The sequence below is a fragment of the Mustela putorius genome, unplaced genomic scaffold (assembly GCF_011764305.1).
Source record: "Mustela putorius furo isolate JIRA1106 unplaced genomic scaffold, ASM1176430v1.1 tig00537227_pilon_pilon_pilon, whole genome shotgun sequence".
Taxonomy (NCBI): Eukaryota; Metazoa; Chordata; class Mammalia; order Carnivora; family Mustelidae; genus Mustela; species Mustela putorius.
This window is the reverse complement of record NW_025422368.1, coordinates 24,036,966-24,059,608: the sequence shown is the minus strand read 5'-3', so window position 1 is coordinate 24,059,608 and position 22,643 is coordinate 24,036,966. Positions and strand designations below refer to the sequence as shown.

The 22,643-nt window shown below is 41.1% G+C and overlaps 1 protein-coding gene across 5 annotated transcripts in view; it reads right to left on the bottom strand.

The window, feature by feature from the left end:
- Positions 1–20,986, bottom strand: part of LOC101689214 (liprin-beta-1) — a 181,803-nt gene extending 160,817 nt beyond the window's left edge. For all 5 annotated transcript variants that reach the window (XM_045073047.1, XM_045073049.1, XM_045073046.1 and 2 more), the window contains exon 1: positions 20,734–20,986. The gene's annotated coding sequence lies outside the window, so the exon portion shown is untranslated. The remainder of the gene's footprint in view (positions 1–20,733) is intronic.
- Positions 20,987–22,643: the final 1,657 nt, after the last annotated feature.

Here is a 22,643-nt window from a genome sequence, read left to right as displayed (position 1 = left end):
TGACAGGCTAGAGCCAAGAAATACTTCTGAAAAAGTAACCAAGGGCTGCTACAGCTTTGTAGCACCATTATGAAGGCGGAGAACTTAATTTCTCAGACTAAAAGGTCAGCATTCCCTGAGGACAATAAGCAGATGCTTGCTTAAATTTACATAAGTGAAAGTGATGATTTTCCAGAACAATGAGTCAATCTGCCCTAAAAGTAAATCCAAATAGGTTCTTTCCCAAGTCCACAGGTCCTCCTGTTCTGTAAGGGCATCAGCCCAACACAAGGACACAAGAGCCCAGGGTAGCCAGATTTCCTGATTTTAACATCTGGATATCAATTAGGTGAAATCTCCCAAACTTTAAGTATTGGCCTAAATTGCTTTAAATACCGTGAAGGTCAAACCAAACCTATCTCCCTGCAGTCTCCACCCCAGGGCCCCCAGTACAAAAACCCTGTCGTTAGCCACAGCCTACAGAAGGTCAAGTAAAGCTTTCTGGGATATTTGGAAGATCTCTCCGGCAACGTGTCACAGAACACAGGGAAGAAACTAACTGTAGAGTATATAGAGCCTTCAGCAATGGACTGTAGAAAGGCCCCATAGCGCTCCCCCCCCCAGCTAAATACAAACCGGCCCTCAGGTGACACCTCAAAATATCCACTGGCCAGGGGTACCTGGGTGATGCAGTCGGTTAAGTGTGTGACTCCTGACTTTGACTCGGGTCATGGTCTCATAGGTCATAAGATGCGGCCCCATCTTGGGCTCTGCGCTCAGTGAGAAGTCAGCTTGGGGATTCTCTCCCTCTGCTCCAGCCTCCACCCTCCCCACGCTGCTCACTCTCTCAATCTCTCTCTCGCTCTCAAATAAATAAATAAATCTTAAAAAAATATATATCCACAGGTCCTAAGTGACCAATGGGCTACTTACAATTAAGCAGTTACCAAAAATGGGAGAATTCCACACATCAGCATACCTCCTCATTTCCCCATTTTAAAAAACCTACAGTAGTATGTTAATAAATAAATAAATAAATAATATAATAAATAAATAAATAAATAAAGCCAGCCCCCACTCACTGCCTCATTACAGAGAACCCTCCTCTGCTGTCCTGTCCACCACCCCCCAGGCCCTGAGATATATTCAATAAACTTCTCCCTCCTTTGTTCTGCCTCAGGTGAATTCTTTCACTGCTTGTGCCACTGGCTTTGACCCAATCATCACCTCATATCTGGGGATCCTCATCTGCTCAGGAGACACATCCCACTTAAGACACCATAGGGTCCAAAAAAAAAAAAAATAAAAGACACCACAGGGTCTACATCAGAGCTGACAGGGATGTGAACAAAGGCCATGGCGGAGGTAATAGAGAGTGATTCAAAAAATGTATGAGAGGCAAAAATAGCAGTGCTGATGGCCAGGAGAAGGTCCCTAGGATACCAGAAACAAACCTGACCCATTGCAAATTTTGACAATGAAAGGGAGTCTTTAAGACCAGCGGGAAACAGGCTTAAATGTGCACTTTGACCTCTGAGAACAGGGCCATCCTCATGGACTTGTGACCTGTGTCGTCACACAGGACTCCATGCTCAGAAAGGCTCCATGCTTGGTTTAATGATCTGCTGTCATCATTTTGAGATTCTTAATTTAACTTCGAACTTGTGTTTTGTAAGTGAGGTCTGATGGGGAAATGGAGCTTGCATGTGAGCAGAAGAGATCCTGCTCAGTGTGTGTGGCCACATTCTTACACAGTGTTTGCCATGACCCAGAGCACAGAATTTCTGTGGATTCATGAGGCCTGGGAGCCCAGCAAGACTAGTTCAAGGTAAGTAGTTACAAAGACAACTAAGTGAGCAGGTAGGTGTTGACAGCTCCCAGAAGCCATGCTTTCCATTCAAAGGAACCACAACTCCCTTTGCATATAGAAACAAAGCAATGTTTTTCTAAGATACAAAACCAACAAAAGAATCCTATCATATCCTCTTACTTCTATTACATTCCTGTGTTAGCTGATCCTGCACACTGAAAATAATGGCATAGAAGGAAAAGGAAATATAGGGCAACCCATGGTTCTTTTTCCTTTCAGTCCTTCCTTAAAGCCAGCCCTTCCTTCCATAAGACAAAGACTAACAGAATGTAGGTATCAAGAAGTGAATAAGAGTAATCCATTAGCTTTGGGCAGTGTTTCCACATTCTGGTAAGAACAATACACATATGCATGTACAAATTACAAAATCTGAAGTGTATAATTTCAGTAATTCTGCAGATGTGTCAAATAAACTTACATTTGCATTTAACGTTGGACTTGCACCATATAAAGCGTACAAATCATGCTAATAATTTAAATTTTTAATTTCTCTTCACTTAGAACAATATTAAATAGCAAACGAGGATAAGTCAAGGGAGAGAGTGTAGAAGGAAAAGCTTTTTATGCTAGTACCTTTAACATTGCTTTTTTCATGCTTTTTGAACAAGGAGAAACACATTTTCATGTTACACAGGGCTCAACAAAATCTGTGGCTGGCCCACTGAGAACCATTGCAGTCAAGAATATCATGCCTAAAATGTTACACATGGGGCACCTAGGGGGCAGAGTGGTTGACTGTCCAATTCTTGGTTTCAGCTCAAGTTATGAGCTCAGGGTGGTAAGACCGAGCCCCATGACAGGCTCCACACAGCGGAGCCTCACAGCAGGTGTGAGGCCCGCGGGGGATTCTCTCTTACCTCTCCCTCTGCCCCTCCAGGCCCCACCCCACCACATGCTCATGCATTCTCTCTCAAGTAAGTAAATTAAATCTTAAAAAATAAAATAAAATAAAATGCTACACACACCTAGATAAGTTCCTCCAGATGTCCTCCAAAGTAACCCCCAAAAGAGCCACTTATGGACAGATGGCGGTGATGATTTTTACTTCCATGCTCTGTTACTGAATCACTTTTCCCTTTTCCCCCAGGTACCTCACATCATCACAACAACACATCTGCTGAAACAGTGCAAGCCTTTGTCTTTCCAACTAAAGTGAAGACTATAGAAGACCTTCCCCAGAGCAGCATCTAAGGCAGAGACCTCTCTGCTGGGCATCCCCCTTCTACAGAGTGCTTCCCCGAGCTCTGGCACTGCAATTTTCACCAAACTCAAGCTGTTTCTCACCACTCCGAGTGCTCGGGTTTCCCCTGGAAAGTGGTTCTGTGTAAGTCTGGCTGTCTAAAAAGGCCTCCTTCAAATACAGTCAAGTTTTCCTTTGTCTCACTTCATTCTCCTCTTCTGTTTGGTACCTCCACTTTCCACTTCGATAAATTAATTTCCTGCCTGGAGACACATCCTGGGAAATGTGTCAGTTTGTATTGTTTAGATGAGAGACTTCTGTCATTCTTTCAAATTTTTCCTCTGCACCAATAATCCTGACAGCCAGCCTCTTAGGAGCCTAAGTAGCTTGTCTATGAATTTCCTTTCACGGCCTCCTATTAGACTGAAAAAATGCAGACTGCCTGCGGTGAACTTACTCAACTCTTAACCCTTCCGATCACATCTTTTTCTATTTCCCCATCCTTTCTTCTAGCCCATTTAAAGAAGGGCTCTTACGGAATTCAGGGCTAACCGGCCACTCTCTACCTGATTGTTAATGCTGCTTTACCTGTACCTGCTTCACACCAAACTATCACAGCATGCCTCTCCTGGTTTGATTCCTTGAAAGGCTGGGCTACAGAGCCACCTATGGTGCATCCCCTCCCTTACAATCCTCATTTTTTTGCACTCTGGACTACATCTCTACTGGGCTACTGAACCTGCACTCTCCAAGTTCATGAATGACCTGCTGGCTGGACCAGGGGCAGTTTCTCGGACCCATCCTTCTAACGGGTCTATTGTGCCAGATGGCAAGGACAGTCCACATGTGTTGGGTCTGCTTCTTCCCTCTGCTACCACCATCTTCCCCTTCTCTGGTGGCTCCTGCTCTTCCTCCTCTAATAAATTTCATTAGTCTGATCATGTCTAAATGTCAAGAGTTCCTTGAAGGATGTGTATCACTTCTATTTTTATTCTACATCTTCAAAATAGGTAGAGGCAATTAGGAGATACAAACTTCCAGTGGTAAATAAAAAAGTCACAGAAATTGTGAGCACAGCAGAGGGAATGTGGTCAACAATATTGTAACAATAGTGTTTAGTGACAGATGGTAAGTACAGCTATTGTAGGGAGCACTGCAGAAAGTACAGAATTGTCAAATTGGTAAGGTGTGCACCTGAGAATAATATAACATTGCAAGTCAACTATCTTCCAATAAAAAATTTAAAAATAAAATTGGCAATATTTGGTATATTGTACACAGCATAACAAAGGGTAAATAACTAAATTTTTTAGTTAAATTTAATTTTTTAACTAAATTTTTTTAGTTTCTGAAGTATTTTATGGTTTGTTGTGTTTCTGCAGATTATGGGCATTTCTCTAAGACTTCCAAAGGTAAATCAAATGAAAGATGAGCTCTACTCATTACTTTTCCATGACAGAGGACATCTCTTCTTGATATAAAAAAATTTCATGGCCTAGAAATAATTGATCAACATTAGATTCAAATAAACTTCAGCATGCCACATTCTGTCAATACCCTTGCCCCATATTTTCTAGTCTTTTAAAAATATTTGACTATAAAAATGCTAATAAATATATATACTATTTTAAAAAAAGAATTCCCTGAAGGCACCATACTTGCTTCTCTTTTTATTCTACACCTTCTCCTTTAGTGTGTTCATCTATTCTTACTCATTATATATAACAGCTCCATGGAAACGATCCATCAATATAGGGTTTTGCATAAACTCCAAATCTAAATTTCAATTTCTTCTTAAAAAAGATTTTATTTGACAGAATGGGAGAGAGAGGGAAAGGACAAGCAGAGTGGCAGGCAGAAGGAGAGGGAGAAGCAGGCTTCCCACTGAGCAAGGAGCCTGATGTGGGGCTCAATCCCAGGACCCTGGGATCACGACCTGAGCCAAAGGCAGATGCTTAGTGACTAAGCCACACAGGCGTGCCTAAATTTCAAATTCTTAACATCTTCATGTGGATAAAATCAACTAACAGATTTTAATGGCTTTTAACATGCCAAGTACAGAAGTAAGCCAGAGGCAGTAATACAAAGTAGTTGAAGATACTGACCCTCGAGACTGTATGCACCTGCATTTAAATACACTCCAACAGAGGATAGTCCAAGATGACATAACTAAGGTCTTGTGCTCCTCTGCCAGGTCCCAGGAATTCAGCTAGATAAATATCAAATCATTCTGAACACCTGTGAACTCAACAGGATATCTAAGAAGGAACAGTTGCAACTCTGCATATAGAAGTGATCACTTTCTGCAAGAATGACAAGACAGAAAACTCACATCAAAAAAGAGAACAAGAGGCCATACTGACTGCCAGGGATCTAATCTGTATGGACATAAGTGAGATGTCAGAACTAGAGCCCAGAATAATGATTATAAAGCTACTAGGTGGGCTTGAAAAACACAGAAGACACTAAAGAATCCCTTTCTGGAGAAATAAAAGAACTAAAATCTAATCAAGTCAAAATCTGAAAGTCTATTAATGAGATGCAATAAAAAATGGAGGCTGTAACTGCTAGGATATAGTCTCTATCTCTCTTCTGAAGAGAGAGTTAGAAGACAAAATGATGGAGAATAAATAAGCTAAGAAAATGAAAGATAAACAACTAGCAGATCATGAAGAGAGAATTCAAAAGATAAATGATACCATAAAGCGAAATAGTATCGGAATAATTGGGATCCCAGAAGAAGATGAAAGAGAGAGAGAGAGGCAGAAGGTATATTCAAGCAAACTATAGCAGAGAACTTCCCTAAATCTGGGGAAGGAAATAGGCATTTAAGTCCAGGAGGCAAATAGAATCCCCCTCAATATCAATAAAAACAAGTCAATACCCCAACATATAGTAGTGATGCTTGCAAATCTCAGAAACAAAGAGAAAATCCTGAAAGCAGCTCAGGACAAGAGGTCCATAATTTACAAGGGCAGAAAAATTAGATTGGCAGCAGACCTATCCACAGAGACTTGGCAGGCCAGAAAGCACTGGCATGATATATTCAGGGTGCCAAAGGAGAAAAGTATGTAACGAAGAACACTTTATCTAGCTAGGCTGTCTTTCAAAATAAGTGGAGTGATAAAAAGCTTCCAAGACAAAGAGAAACAAAGAATTTGTGATCGCTAAACCAGCCCTGCAAGAAATAATGAAAGGAATCCTTTAAGCGAAGAGAGAACCCAAAAGTAACATAGACCAGAAAGGAACAGAGAGATTATACAGAAACAGTGACTTTATGTGTAATACAATGGCATGAAATTCACATCTTTCAATATAAATGGGCTAAATAGCCCAATCAAAAGATACAAGGAATTAGACTGGATAAAAAAAACAAGACCCACTGATATGTTGTCTGCAAGAGACTCATTTTAGACCCAAAGTCACCTCCAGACTGAAAGTGAAGGGATAGAAAACAATTTATCATGCTAATCAACATAAAAACAAACAAAAACAAAAAACTGGGATTGCAATCCTTATATCAGACAAATTAGATTATAAACCAAAGACTGTAATAAGAGATGAGTATGAACACTATAACATACTTAAAGGGTCTATCCAACAAGATCTAACAACTGTAAATATTTATGCCCTTAACCTGGAAGCAGCCAATTATATAAATAATTGATGACAAAATCAAAGAAACACATTCCTAATATGTTTCCACACCTATTCACTGCAATGGGCAGACCATCTAAGCAGAAAATCAACAAGGAAAAAAGGGCTGTGAATGATACCCTGAACCAGATGGACTTCACAGATATATTCAGAGCATTCCACCCTAAAGCAACAGAATACACATTCTTGGGACGCCTGGGTGGCTCAGTTGGTTAAGCAGCTGCCTTCAGCTCAGGTCATGATCCCAGCGTCCTGGGATCGAGTCCCACATCGGGCTCCTTGCTTAGCAGGGAGCCTGCTTCTCCCTCTGCCTCTGCCTGCCATTCTGTCTGCCTGTGCTTGATCTCTCCCCCTCTCTCTCTGATAAATAAATAAAATCTTTAAAAAAAAAAAAAAAAAAAAAAAAAAAAAATACACATTCTTCTTCAGTGCGAATGGGACATTCCTCAGAACAGATCACATTCTGGGTCACAAATCAGATCTCAACCATTACCAAAAGACTGGGATCATTTCCTGCATATTTTTGGACCATAATGCTTGGAAACTGGAACTCAATCACAAGAGGAAATTTGGAAAGAACTCAAATGCCTGGAAACTAAAGAGCATCCCACTAAAGAATGAATGGGTAAACCTGGAAATTAAAGAAGAATTTTTTTAAATTCATGGAAATAAATGAAAATGAAAATACAAATGTTCAAAACGTTTGGGATGAAGCAAAGGCAGTCCTAAGAGGGAAACATAAAGCAACACAAACCTTTCTCAAGAAACAAGAAGGGTCTCCAGTGGAACAGAGTGGAGAGCCCAGATAAGGACCCTAAACTCTATGGTCAAATAATCTTTAACAAAGCGGGAAAAAAATATACAGTGGAAAAAAGACAGTCTCTTCAATAAATGGTGCTAGGAAAATTGGAAAGCTATGTATAGAAGAATGAAACTTAACTATTCTCTTACACCATACACAAAGATAAACTTGAAATGGATAAAAGACGTCTACGTGATGGAGGAATCTATCAAAATCCTAGAGGAGAACATAGGCAGTTACCTCTTCAACATCGGCCACAGCAACTTCTTTCAAGAGCTGTCGCCAAAGGCAAAGAAAACAAAAGCGAAAATTAACTTTTGGAACTTCATCAAGATCAAGTTTCTGCATAGAAATGGAAAAAGTCAACAAAACAAAGAATCAACCCACGGAATGGGAGAAGATATTCACAAATGACAATACAGACAAAGGGCTGATATCCAAGATATATAAAGAACTTCTCAAACTCAACACACACAAAACAGATAATCATGTCAAAAAATGGGCAGAAGACCTGAACAGACACTTCTCCAAAGAAGACATACAAATGGCTAACAGACACATGAAAAAATGTTCATCATCACTAGCCAACAGGGAGATACAAATCAAAACCACACTCAGATACCACCTGACACCAGTTAAAATGGCCAACATTAACAAGACAGTAAACAATATGTGTTGGAGAGATGTGGAGAAAGGGGAACCCTCTTATACTGTTGGTGGGAATGCAAGTTGGTACAGCCATTTTTGGAAACAGTGTGGAGATTCCTTAAGAAATTAAAACCAGAGCCACCCCATGATCCTGCGATTGTACTATGGGGTATTTACGCCAAAGATAGAGATGTAGTGAAAAGAAGGGCCATCTGTACCCCCAATGTTCATAGCAGCAATGGCCACAGTTGCCAAACTGTGGAAAGAACCAAGATGCCCTTCAACAGACTAGTGGATTAAGAAGATATAATCCTATATACAATGGAGTATTATGCCTCCATCAGAAAGGATGACTTTTGTACCAACATGGACAGGATGGAGGAGATTATGTTGAGTGAAATAAGTCCAGGAGAGAGAATCAATTATTATATGGTTTCACTTACTTGTGCATAAGAAATAACATGGAAGTCATTGGGAGATGGAGAGGAGAAGGGAATTGTGGGAAATCGGGAGGGGGAGACAAACCATGAGAGACTGTGGACTCTGAGAAACAAACTGAGGGTTTTGGAGAGGAGGGGAGTGGGGGATTGGGTGAGCCTGGTGATGGGTATTAAGGAGGGCACATATTTCATGGAGCACTAAGTGTGGTACAGAAACAATGAATTTTGGAACACTGAAAAAAAATTTTAAAAAAAAGAAAGAAACAAGAAAGGTCTCAAATACACAACCTAACCTTATACCTAAAGAAGCTGGAGAAAGAACAGTAAATAAACCCTAAATCCAGCAGGAGAAGAGAAATAATAAAAATCAGAGCAGAAATCAATGGGCTAGAAACCAAAAAAACAGTAGAACAGGAGCTGGTTCTTTGAAAGAATAAGATAATTAATTATTAAGTAACAAGAATAAGATTGATTAATTGGTTAATAAGATTAATAAGTTAATAAGATTAATAAGGTTAATAAGATTAATTGGTTAATAAGGTTAATCGATCTTATTAACCCTTTCCTGGACTTAGCAAAAAGAAAAGAGTAAGGATCGAAATAAAATTATGAGTGGAAGAAGAGAGATCATAACCAACATTGAAGAAATACAATTACAAGTACATATTATGAGCAAAAATATGCTAACAAACTAGGCAACCTAGAAGAAACGGATGCATTCCTAGAGACATATAAATGACCAAACCTGAAACAGGAAGATAGAAAACCTGAACAGACCCATAATCAGCAAAGAAAGTGGAGCAGTAATCAAAAATCTCCCAACAAACAAGAGTCCAGGCCCGGATGGCTTCCCAGAAGAATCTACCAAACAGTTAAAGAAGAATTAATACCTTCTCTTCTGAAGCTGTTTCAAAAAATACGAATGGAAGAAAAACTTCCAAATTCATTCTAGGAGGCTAGCATTACCTTGGTCCCAAAACCAGACAAAGACCCCACCAATAAGAATGACAGACCAATATCCCTGATGAACACAGATGCAAAAATAATCATCAACATATAGCTAATAGGATCCAACAGTACATTAAAAGGATTTTCACCACAACCAAGTGGTATTTATTCCTGGGCTGCAAGGGTGGTTCAACATCCACAAATCAATGTCATACATCACATTTATAAAAGAAAGGACAAGAACCATATGATCCTCTCCACAGATACAGAAAAAGCATTTAACAAAATACAACATCCTCTTTTGAGAAAAATTCTGCAGTGTAGGGATAGAGGAAACATACTTCAATAACATAAAAGCCATCTATGAAAAACCCACAGCAAATATCATCCTCAATGAGAAAACACTGAGAGCTTTTCCCCTAAGGTCAGGAACACGGCAGGGATGTCCATTCTCACCACTACTCTTCAACATAGTAGTCCTAGCCTCAGCAATCAGACAACAAAAAGAAATAAAAGGCATCTCAATCAGCAAAAAAGTCAAACTCCATTCTTTGCAAATGGCATGATACACTAGAAAACCCAAAAGACTCCAAGCCAAAATTGCTAGCACTCGTGCAGGAATTCAGCAACGTGGCAGGATATAAAATCAATGCACATAAATCAGTTGCATTTCTATACAGTAACAATGAGACAAAAGAAAGAGAAATTAGAGAGTCGATCCCATTTACGATTCACCAAAAACCAAGATACCTAGAAATAAACCTAACCAAAGAAGTAAAAGGATCTGCACTCTGAAAACTATGGAACACTTATGAAAGAAAGTGAGGAAGACACAAAGAAATGGAAAAACATTCCATGTTCATGGACTGGAAGAACAAATATTGTTAAAATGTCTATGCTACACAAAGCAATCTACACATCCCACGTAATCCCTATCAAAACACCATCAACATTTTTCACAGAGCTGAAACAAACAAAACTAAAATTTGTATGGAACCAGAAAAGACCCTGAATACCCAAGTAATTCTGAAAAAGAAAACCGAATCTGGAGGCATCACAATTCTGGGCTTCAAGCTCTATTACAAAGCTGTCATCAGCAAAACAGTATGGTACTGACACAAAAACAGACACACAGATTGATGGTACCAAACTGAGAACCCAGAAATGGACCCTCAACTCTATGGTTGTCTAATCTTTGACAAAGCAGGAAAGAATACCCAATGGAAAAAAGTCTCCTCAAGAAATGGTACTGCAAAAATTGGACATGTAGAAGAATGAAACTGGACCATTTCCTTACAAGCTACACAAAAGTAGACAAAATAGATGAAACACCTCAATGTGAGGCAGGAATCCATCAAAATCCTAGAGGAGAACACAGGCAGCAACCTCTGTGACCTTGGCCACAGCTATTTCTTGCTAGACATGTCTTCATAGGCAAAAATGAACTACTGGGACTTCATCAAGTTAAAAAGCTTTTGCACAGGAAAAAAAAAAAAAAACAGGAGACAAAACAAAACAAAAGACAACTGACAAAATGGGAGAAGATATTCACAAATGACATATCAGATAAAGGGCTAGTATCTAAAATCTACAAAGAACTTATCAAACTCAACACCCAAAGAACAAAAAAACCAGTCAAGAAATGGGCAGCAGATATGCACAGACATTTCTCTAAAGATATCCAGACGGCCAACAGACATATGAAAAAATGCTCAACATCACGTGGCATCACAGAAATACAAATCAGAGCTACAATGAGCTACCACCTCACACCAGTCAGAATGACTAAAATTAACAAGAAATGACAGGTGTTGGTGAAGATGAAGCGAAAGGGGAACCCTCTTACACTGCTGGTGGGAATGCAAGCTAGGGCAGCCACTCTGCAGAACAGTATGGAGGTTCCTCAAAAAGTTGAAAACAGAGCTACCCTATAACCCTACAACTGCATTACTGGGTATTTACCCCAAAGATACAAATGCAGTGATCCAAAGGGGCACCTGAACCCTTATGTTTATAGCAGCAATGTCCACAGTAGCCAAACTATGGAAAGAGCCCAGATGTCCATCAACAGATGAATGGATAAAGAAGACGTGGTGTACATACACCACCTACCACACACACACACACACACACAATGGAATACTACTCAGCCATCAAAGAGAATGAAACCTTGCCACTTACAACAATGCGGATAGAACTAGAGGGAATTATGTTAAGGGAAATAAATCTGAGAAAGACAATTATATGATCTCACTCACAAGAAATTTGGGAAACAAAACAGGGAAGCATAGGGGAAGAGAGGAAAAAATAAAACATGACAAAATCAGAGTGGGAGACAAACCACAAGAGACTTAATCATAGGAAATAAACTGAGAGTGCTGGAGGGAGATGGGTAGAGGGATAGGGTAATTGGGGTGATGGACATTAAGGAGGTCATGTGATGTAATGATCACTGGGTATAAGACTGATGATGAATCACTGACTTCTACTTCTGAAACCAATAATACATTTTATGTTAATTAATTGAATTTACATTAAAAAGTACTGTGTCCAACATGCCTAATCTAGGGAAATTTGTCTAGCCTCTCTGTGGCTCAGATTCTTCTGTAGTATAGGAATAACAACAATACCTTTTCTTTGGGCTGATGTAGGTATTAAATCCAAGTTAAAATATGGAAGGTGCTTAGAGCAGTGCTTGGTACATACCAAGTATTTGTAAGCATTAGCTATTGCTATTATTGTTACTGTCCTTCTAAATCTAAATACCTAGTAAGACAAGTACTATTACTTTACCCATTTATATAACGAGAAGAAAAAGGTAAGTTATGGGTCATGATGGAAATCTCCAACTCCAACTCCAAGTCCAGAAATTTACTTCCCATTAAAACTCAACTTTCACTTGCGTGCCATTTTTCCTAAGATTGTATTTATTTTATGAGAGCAAGAAAGAGAAAGAGAGAGCCCGTGCACACATGCAAGGGGTGGGAGGGGCAGAAGGACAGGGAGTGAATCCCAAGCAGACTCTGCACTGAGCATGCAGCCCAACATGGGGCTCAATCTTAGGATCCTGAGATCATGACTGAGCCAAAAACCAAGAGTCAGATGCTTAACTGACTGAGCCATCCATGCACCCTGATGCCTTTCTCTCGATTAATGTTTTGCCCCTCTCCCCACTCCTCACCACTTATATTCCAATAATATCCAAAATACTAGTTCTAAAGTCATCTTTATAACGTAATTTTCATAATTCTCCCCACCTTTTTTTTTTAATTTTTTTTTTATTTTTATTTTTTTGACAGAGAGAGAGATCATAGGTAGGCAGAGAGGCAGGCAGAGAGAAGGAAGCAAGCTCCCTGCCGAGCAGAGAGCCTGATGCAGGGCTCCATCCCAGGACCCTGAGATCATGACTGGAGCCGAAGGCAGAGGCTTAAATTCTCCCCACCTTTAAAAAAAAATCTCATTTAAAGCATAATCTTGTCACTCTCTTAACCCTCTAAGGGCTGACTACATTACATCTCTTAATATGGATATCTGTACCTTCTCTTTCTCTAAAATTAATTTCACTGCACTCTACATTTCACAGCAAAGCCCAGCATGCTCATCTGTCTCTGTCGCCCCCCACCATCGTTGCCTCCTCAAAATCTCCTACTCCTTCAAGACTCATTCAAATCCCACCTTCTTTAGGGATCCCACCTAACTCAACCCTTTATTTGAGTGACTGATCTACCTCATCTGATCTTTCCACACCTACCTCCCAAAGACCCAACAAACTGATTTTTTGAACTTTAATGCTTTTTATATTTCAGGACTAATGCATGAATGCTATAAAATAAACATTCTTAAAAAATTAAAGCCCCTTTCATCTTCCCTGCCATGCTTGGCTCTCATGAGTCACCCATTTAATAATTTTTCATGTATTAACAAATATAAACTACAGAACTGCTTGGCTGTTTTGCTTAATACATAATAGACATACTCTAAGTCAACATTTTTTTCCAACCATTTTAACTGCTAAACAGTAGTCTAAATCTGTTTTTTATTATGGGCCATTTCCTTTCTGCCCCCATCTCCCAGATGGGAATATTCTCCAGGGTAAAGGCTGTTTTGTTCTTACATCTGCAAGAGGACCTCATTCCAAGGCCAAGAATTCCTTAAACAATGTATTATCATATTTAGTCCTCATAACCACCCAAGTATTCCCATTTCACAGAAGACAAAAGCACAAAGCCAATAGGGACAAGGGATTCTAATCTACACTTATCTGACTCTGGAGTCCACACCCTTCATCCCCAGGCTATAGCTAATAAATTTTTCATAAGGACATCCTCTTTCAAACAAAGCTGGAAGACAGAAGAGCTCCAAGTATTCTGGTGTAGGTGGGTAGAGCTGAGGAGAAGACATGGGCACTGGCCAAATGGAAATTACACGCAGGCGAGTGGTTACAGCTATAAAGCTAATATACCATTTAGTCCTTCGATCTGTGTTTACTAAGAACTTACTAGAAGTTGAATTACTTGCCTCATCCTCAACAGGCTCCCCATTACACTCTCCCTCACAAGTAGCTGCACCATTTGTTTTAAGTCTCTGTGCCTAATGTGCCATTATTATTTTTATTAATAATTTCTAACTATTTTGAAATTATTTCTAAAAATTCTATGAGACAAATATCAGCACCACCATTTTAAAGACGGGAAAACTGAGACCCGGAGAAGTTAAATCATTTGGCAATACTACATTATAATAAATAACAAAGCCAGGATTCAAGCTGAGGGTATGTGTGGCTTTAGACTGACCCCTCTTGTTACACAGAATGCTGCTTTTCAACTCTTAGAGAAAAGATGAACTATGACTTTTTAAAATTTAGACTCAGGATTACATTTGGCTACAAGTAACAGACCCAACTTCTGTGGTCTAACCAAACAGAGATTTTCTTTTTCTCCCAGAAAGTCCAGAAATGGACAAAGTCTGGTATAGCAGTTTCAAAATGCCATCAGCTTCTCAGCCTACTTAACCCTTAAGCTTCTTGTATTTGGTCACAAGATGGCTTCTCCACTTAGAAAACAGCCTTCAGGGGCGCCTGGGTGGCTCAGTCGGTTAAGCGTCAGCCTTCAGCTCAGGTCATAATCTCAGGGTCCTGGGATCCAGCAGGCTCCCTGCTCAGTGGGGAGTCTGCTTCTCTCTCTCCCTTTGCCTCTTCAATCTTAAAAAAGGAAAAGAAAAGAAAAAAGAAAACAGCCTTCATGTTCCAAGGAGGAAAAAAGTACAAAGGCCAAAAGGTCAGCTCGGAGAGGCCATCCTCTTATAAGACCTTTTGAAAGTGGGGAGGAGGTCCAACCCACCTACTTCCATTCCATTTGCCAAGACTACAGCACTTAGACACCCTACAAGGGATTCTGGAAAAATTAAGTTTTTGTTGTTTCTTTCCCCCGCTGCCAAACTGGCCACAGTGGCAAATCAAACAAAATGGGGTTAGCTGTAGGGATGACATCAGTGGGATAGATTCTGGTGGCATCTAGCTGCGTCTGCCCATAAGGTGACATAGAACACAAGTCACCCTAGAGAATCAAGGTACTCTGAGGAGAAAAAAAGCATTAAAAGAATCTTAATTCCCTATTTATTTATTTTTAAAGATTTTATTTATTTATTTGACAGACAGAGATCACAAGTAGGCAGAGAGGCAGGCAGAGAGCCACTAAGCAGAAAGCCTGATGCAGGGCTCCATCCCAGGACCCTGAGATCATGACCTGAGCTGAAGGCAGAGGCTTTAACCCACTGAGCCACCCAGGTACTGCTTAATTCCCCATTTAGAAGCTTTTGGTTGCACAAAGTTAAAAACCAATGGGGGTGTGAAAGAATCCATAGCAGCTGACCCAGAATAAAAACAGAGAGAACCAGGTGACTTCACACAAATCATTCTGGCCATCTCACAGGTTCAATGGGTTTAGTGTTCCCTCAGAGTCCTCCACTGTTTTCCTTCCTCCCACTCACTCACTTCCCAGTTAATATAGAAGAGACCCTACAGGCTCACTGGACTCTTCTATCATTCATAAAGAGTAGTAGAGCGTGTCCAAATTCTGATTCAGACAAAGTAAAACCCTCTACTATGTGTTGTCATAAGCAGCAGCATCTTTAGACACAGATAATGGTTGCAGAAACATGACTTAGGCAACAACAGCAGTTACACCAACAAGCTAGAATATTAAGAAAGTAGGCCATCAAGTTCTAGCCTTATTTTTACTTTCTCCCAAATAAAGTCAACTCCATAAACTGTCCTCGCAAAAACCTCATAAAACTCTGTGGTGGTGAGATGACATCTGTACAAGTATTATAGAGAGAAAGGTGACAAAGAGCCAGCAAAAAAGGACTGGATCCTGCGAACTAGATCCTACATATAGAGATATAAGATAATGTAGGCGTCTTTAGCCATATGGTAGAGCACTACGTGTATAGCATGAAAGAATGAACACCCTTCCCATTGAGCCTCCCCCTTCTTCCCAAGAACCTCCTTGCCTGCCTAAAGAATTTGGCCACTGGGATGCCTGGGTGGCTCAATCGGTTAAGCGGCTGCCTTCGGCTCAGGGCATGATCCCGGAATCCTGGAATCAAGTCCCATGTCGGGCTCCTTGCTCGGCAGGGAGCCTACACTCTCCCCTCTGCCTGCCATTCTGCCTGCTTGTGCTGTCTCTATCAGATAAATAAATAAAATCTTTTTTTAAAAAAATCTGGCCACTTGTTTATGAATGGGCTTGTCGATAAAAACAGCATCTTAACTCTCTCGTACCAGGTAAAATTAAGTTTGTCCTTGTTAACAAACACACCCACACAGAATCAGCCACCTGCTCTCCTGAACTTGCATCTATTTTATGTCAAATGCTTAATTTCCCAAATTTAAGAGAGATGTGGAAACACCTAGCCTTCCTTTGGAGTTCAGGGGGTGTCCATGAAATCTACAGCCAGCCCCAAACTTTACAGTACTTGATCTTCTTCCTCCAGGATCCACAGTTGAGCCATGAGCTTTGCCAGAATGATTGATGTTGACTAAAATTTAAGTTTGTACAATTCCTTCAGTCTTGGACATTTTTAGGCACACCCCTGTACAAAAGCCACCAAATGATCCTTCTATTCTTAACTCATTATACTTGCCAACAAAAACAAGAATTTGCATGTGGGCCAGTCAAAATGTGAGTCACAGCAAGTTCTGGGGAGACACAAAACCCAAGTCCAGTCACAAACTATGACACCACATCCACCAGGACCACACTCAGAGTCCAAAGCCACATTTCAGAAATACAAGCTCTTCAATGATATAGACAGGTACACATTTCACTCAGACCCTCCTCTCCCCAACAAAGGTGGCTAACAAGTGTGCAAACTTCAAACTCCTGGGGGAGTCCATTTTTCAATCTAAAATCCAGTTGTTTGGCATTTTAGATCCTTCAAAATGGAAAAAAATATTAAAGCAAAAGTAATCCTCACTACTTGGCCTTGTGAAACATTGTCGTCCACTTACACCAAACTGGCATCAATAATGACAAGATTTAAAATAAACAGCGTAAAAGAAATAGAAGAGTCTTTGTATTTTTTGTAGGGTGGGTTGGTTCAGTTTGGTTTCTTTTAAGCCATTACCTCCAATGAATAAAGCATTAGTCTTTGTGGTTGTAACATATGTGACAAAAGCTCTCAGCCTTTTTGACTAGGAAAAAGGTTCTGACATGCATGGTGAACAGTTTGAGGGAAAAAATGGCATAATAAACTAGAGCTGAATCAACTGCACAAGCCCAGAGCAGTTTTAGGACAGTGTCCACTTTTGGACAGTTTGATGACCGATTTAACTGTGAAATTATCAACCTTTAGTTGAAGGCAACTGGTGGCCAGAAGACACTTTGTTCCATTTATCCCCAAACAACACCCAGTGTCACTAATCTCGACAGCTCTGCATCTCATACTTACACCCATCTGTTCAACCACAGCTAAAAAAAAATAATAATAACCCCAGCTCACTGAAATATTTTACGATTGGCTGCTCAATTGTGACTTTTTTTACTTAATTTCAGAACTAATATGGCTTTCTAGGGAAATCTCTGGGAATAAATAGGCCATCATTATGCAATATCTCTTGCCTATCTTTCCACTCTGAAGCAGTATTTCTTTAATAAAGAATCAAGACACATACCCAGTATAAATAGTCCTTCTTTCACTCCTTGTTTTGAAAAGGTAATTCAGATCAGGTCAGAAATGTAATAATATCTTTGAAAAGACAGAATCAGATGAATGAGGTCTTCTTTCAGTTAACAGTTTGAACAATGTGCTATTCGGAATTGAAGAGCGCGCGAGCATGGGTAAGAAGGGAGATGGAGAGAGAGAATCCCAACGACACTCCCCACCGAGTGGGGAGCCCAGTGTGGGGCTCGAAGCCAGGATCCCGAGATCATGATGTGAATCGAAACCAACTGAGCCACCCAGGCACCCTGGAAACCTTTTTGAATGGAAGATGAAAAACTCAACAGGCTGATTTTAATATAACAAACTACCAAGATAATCTAAATTAACTATAAAAATACAAATATTTCCTGAATATGAAAGGCATGTTTTTTACAAGGAGTCAGCTAGTTGGTAAGAGGGGAAAAGTGACCTTGGTCTCATTTATCTCATGCTGGTACAGTGAGGAACAAAAAGACTACATAAGCAGTTAAGCTCTCTCTCACTGAACTTGTTTCCAAAAAATGTCTATGATGCCCTTGAAATTAGGCACTATTGATCTGCAACTACATTGTGCCCTTCATTTCAAGTCAACATCTACCTGCCCACAAAGGCCAGATTATCCTATTTTTTTTTAAAAGTAGCTATTGGAAGTATGACAGTTGCTGGTTAAAGAGAATTTAACCAAAACCTGATCTTACCCTTCTCAATGACTCAATTTATCTTTCAAATTCTGTCCTTTAGGAGTACTTTGTTTTACTCTACCATATCTGTCTTATAAACACAGAGAAAGGGAAATAAATATGTTAAAATTAAGTACATAAAGTAAGTGTTATTACTCAAACTGCAAATGAAATTTAAAGCATTAGCATATTCAAGTCTCTAAGCCAGGACTAGTTTCCCTGAAAGAAAGCGTAAACTAGAATTTGGCACATCAACGCAACACCATGAAGACGTTCTTTACTTGACTGGTGATTACAAACTGCACTTTGAACACTGTATTAACCAAGGCTCCAGTGAGCTCACATTAACCCCCAGGAATTCTACATTACCTCCTCTTTCCCAATGAAAAAGGACACTGGAAAATACAGTGTGTTTTATGTACTTCCCATGGAACAAATAGAAGAGACCCATTTCACAGCCATTAAGCAATTGCTATTTTTTTTAATTTATTTTTTTAAAGATTTTATTTATTTGTCAGAGACAGAGAGAGAGCACAGGCAGGCAGAGTGGTAAGCAGAGGCAGAGGGAGAAGCAGGCTCCTTGCTCAGCAAGGAGCCTGATGTGGGACTTGATCCCAGGACACTGGGATCATGACCTGAGCCCAAGGCAGCCGCTTAACCAATTAAGCCACCCAGCCGTCCCTAAGCAATTGCTATTTCTTAGCCCCAAAACACAAACCAAAATTAAAATGGCCTTAACTTTTCCAGGAAAACACACCTTCCCTTTGCAAAAAGACTGCTCCTTATCCACCCTGTACTAAATTTTTTCAAGAACCAAGAATAATACAGACCCAGGTGTTTTATAAACAGCAAAACAAAACACTTCTTTCTAGCTCTGAAATCTGACTGTCATCAGCTAGAAACATGGAGAACCTGGTCTATTAAGTCCTGTGTTCCCTATTTCTCTCCATGGGTTTCTAAGACGTAATGTGCCTTTTCTTTCTTTCCTCACCTCCTGGAAATTCTCTTTCATTCAAGGCACCTGGGATGCAGCTTTTGCATCACTATAAAGTTCACACCTGACCTGGCAACAGAAGGATCCTCACTGCTGAGGAACAGTGATGAATAAAAAGGGAAACTTGACTCCCAAGTCTCAGCCCATACGTGGTGTTTGTTTTGTTTTTGTTTTTGTTTTTTCTTCTTCTTCTCCAAAAGAAAGAGCCTCAAGCACTGATAAGTGAGGGTTCTGAATCAGTTTATGGAGTTAATTCTGTTCACCAGAAAGTCAATCACAATGGATTAGCGACCTGGGTACACAAGATCTCCCAACAGGAAAAAGGTTTCAAACAGGAAATAAACAAAAATCAGAATTCTATACTTCCACTTCTCAAAATATCTTTTCCTCCCAACAACCAACGGCCTTTCCTAACTTCTAAACTTGGACACTAAATCAAGTTGTTCTTCTACTGCTCTCTGCACTTCTTATTGAAAGGAAGGATTTGTTTTGGGTCCCACATGTTGAAAGAGCCACGCTCCTGTAATTAAGAGTTTGTATGCCCCGCCTTCCACCCCATTTCCCTGTGAAAACTCTTTTCCAAAAATGATCCTTGAAAACGCAACTACAAGCCCTCATCCTTTTCTCAGGCAGCCACAGGGCGCAGATCTGTAGATTCTCAGCAGCTTTCCTAACCCCACCAGATCACAGTTGACTATGAAATTCTGTTAAAATGTCAGAGTGAAAAAGAGTTGGGAGTTTTAGAAGTGTGCCCCCAAGAGACGAATTTTCCCACAGCTCATAATTAAAACACCCCAAGTGAATGTCTCACATCCTGACTAGACCATATAAGGGACATTTTTACATTAATATATACGAATATTAAGAATAACAATGATACTCTTTCATTTAAATCACCGTGTAACAGGCCACAGGGAAACTAAAAAAAAAAAAAATACAAACCTTTCTTTCTCTCTCAAGGGGCATAATTTTTGAGTCGAAATTTTATAAACTTGTGACATCTTTAAATACCGCCCCCCAACACACACACACACACACACACGTTCTCGAATCGGGGTTCTCAAGTATTACTGGGAGACCACGGTGTGGGGGTCTAAGGACACAGACAATACCTTACACGTCCACCGTGGAGGTACTTTTCACCTATGTGCTAGCTAGGAGCCCCAGGAGTTAAGCCCTTTCCCCCCCAAAAGTTCCCGTTCCCCCGGGGAAACAGGAGTGAGTTGGAAAGGAAATCGAGCCCGGGAAGAGGAGGAGCAGCTGCAACACCCAGCTGCAACCACACAACGGTGCCCCTTCCCTCCGGTCTCTGAGACGAGCCAAACGCCCTTACCTGGGGGGTGGAGAGCCGCCGGCACGACTTCCAAAAGTTCTGGTTCACCTTCCGTCCGAGTTCAAAGCCCCGGCGCGGCGGCCCCGCCGCAGGCTCTCAGCCCGAACCCTTTCCCGTCCCGCTCCCGCCTTCCCCGTCCCGCTCCCGCCTTCCCCACCCCGCCGGCCCTACACCATGTCAGGAATCCGGGCAGGCACCGAGCTGGGAGCTGACATCACTCCCAGTTCCAGGTACCTCCCCTCCCCCCTCCCACTCGCCTTCTCTCCTCCCTCCCCGCGGGAATTAGCCAAAGAGCGTTCGCAAGGGGGTGGGGCCGGCCGCGCCCGGGCGCCCGCCGATTGGGCCGGGGGGCCGTCAGTCAGAGGAGGCAACTAATTTTATACATTCCTCGCCGAGCGAGACCCGGACTGGGAGTGGGTGGTGGTTGAAGGGGGGAGCGGCTGCCTTTCCGGCTATCTTTAAGAAAAGGAGGTGATGGTCTGGGGAAGAGCCTTGCGGGTCGCGTTTTGAACTAATCTCGGCGCGTTGACAACCACCCGGAGCGGAAACGAAACTAACCCACCCCAGCCCCCTTTCTAGGGAAAAACAATTGCTTCGGTGTCACGGGCAAGTCCGAGTCCCGCGGCGCGTGGAGCAGAAAATGGCTAGCTTTAAGTCCGGCAGATAAAGGAAGCCGCCCGCTCTCTCCCCTGCCCTTTTATCTTGGGGCTGCTGGGTGTTCCCTTAGATGGGAAATTGAGAACTTCAAAAGCTCCGGAAAGGTTTGGAAGAGAATCGTAGACACCGCGACCCAGCTCTGAATGGTTAACTGGTGGCGTTATCAGCCATGTGCTGCTTTTGCTTTTAGTGGTGAGAATCACACCACCCGAGCTTTCGGGCAAATAAAATTGAATCTCCGAAGTAAGGAAAATCACTGTTTACCTTTTTAAGTACCTTAAGGCTGTTGCTTTCTTTCGTACACTTCTGAAGGGGCGGGGAGGGGGGGTGGAATCTCACAATTGACTTGAACGAGCCACATGAGAATAATTACTGTTGAATGGAGCCAATTGCAGTGGCTGAGCTATCAATTAAGAATTAACTAACATTTACTCTTGACGGATATCCTGCTGTATAATCCCCTTGGCTAACAGAACAGAATGATTCTCAGGAGACAGTTCTTTCAATTTGCCTAACATCTGATCCAAGGCAGGGATTAGTTCACGATGGTGAACCGTCGTTCTATTTATATTAGATAACATATTATCCATTACCTTCTGGAAATGTAGTGAATTAAGTATTGGCTTTCTGTTGGTTTGTATTGTTGGTTTTTTTCATTGATGACAACATCCCCCACATTTCACCAGTCTGCCAAAAACTGTAGACAGATGCACAGAGTCAAACATTGATCAAACTTGATCCTCACAACCATCCTGTAAAATGTTATCAGCCCCACTTTAACATAAAGAATCAAAGGTTCAGCCACATAATGTAAGTTGCTCCAGAGCCTCCAGAACTGGGGCTGAAACCAAAATCCATTGGCCCCCCTCACCAACCATTTTTTTCTCTTCACAGTGGCAATTGCTCACAGTGGACCTCGTTCAAACACCATAATGCTGAAAAAAATCCACACGCCCAGGCGTCTGTTCTCTCAAATCTACATTCTATTACCACCACTATGCTGTTTGTCAGACCTATGCTATTCCAACCTCCTAACATATTTCCGACTCCATTTTTCCCCCACTTCTAGGTCTTTCTATGCATCACCACCAAATGAGTTTTCTAAAACACTTCGGTTTTGCCATCAACATCTTCCCCTCTAAATCAGGCTTCCTTTTTCTGCAGTTCTTAGCTAGCCACTTAAAACTCTCCCTAACAAGGGGTACCTGGGTGGCTCAGTGGGTTAAAACTCTCCCTAGCATCCTTTGTATTTA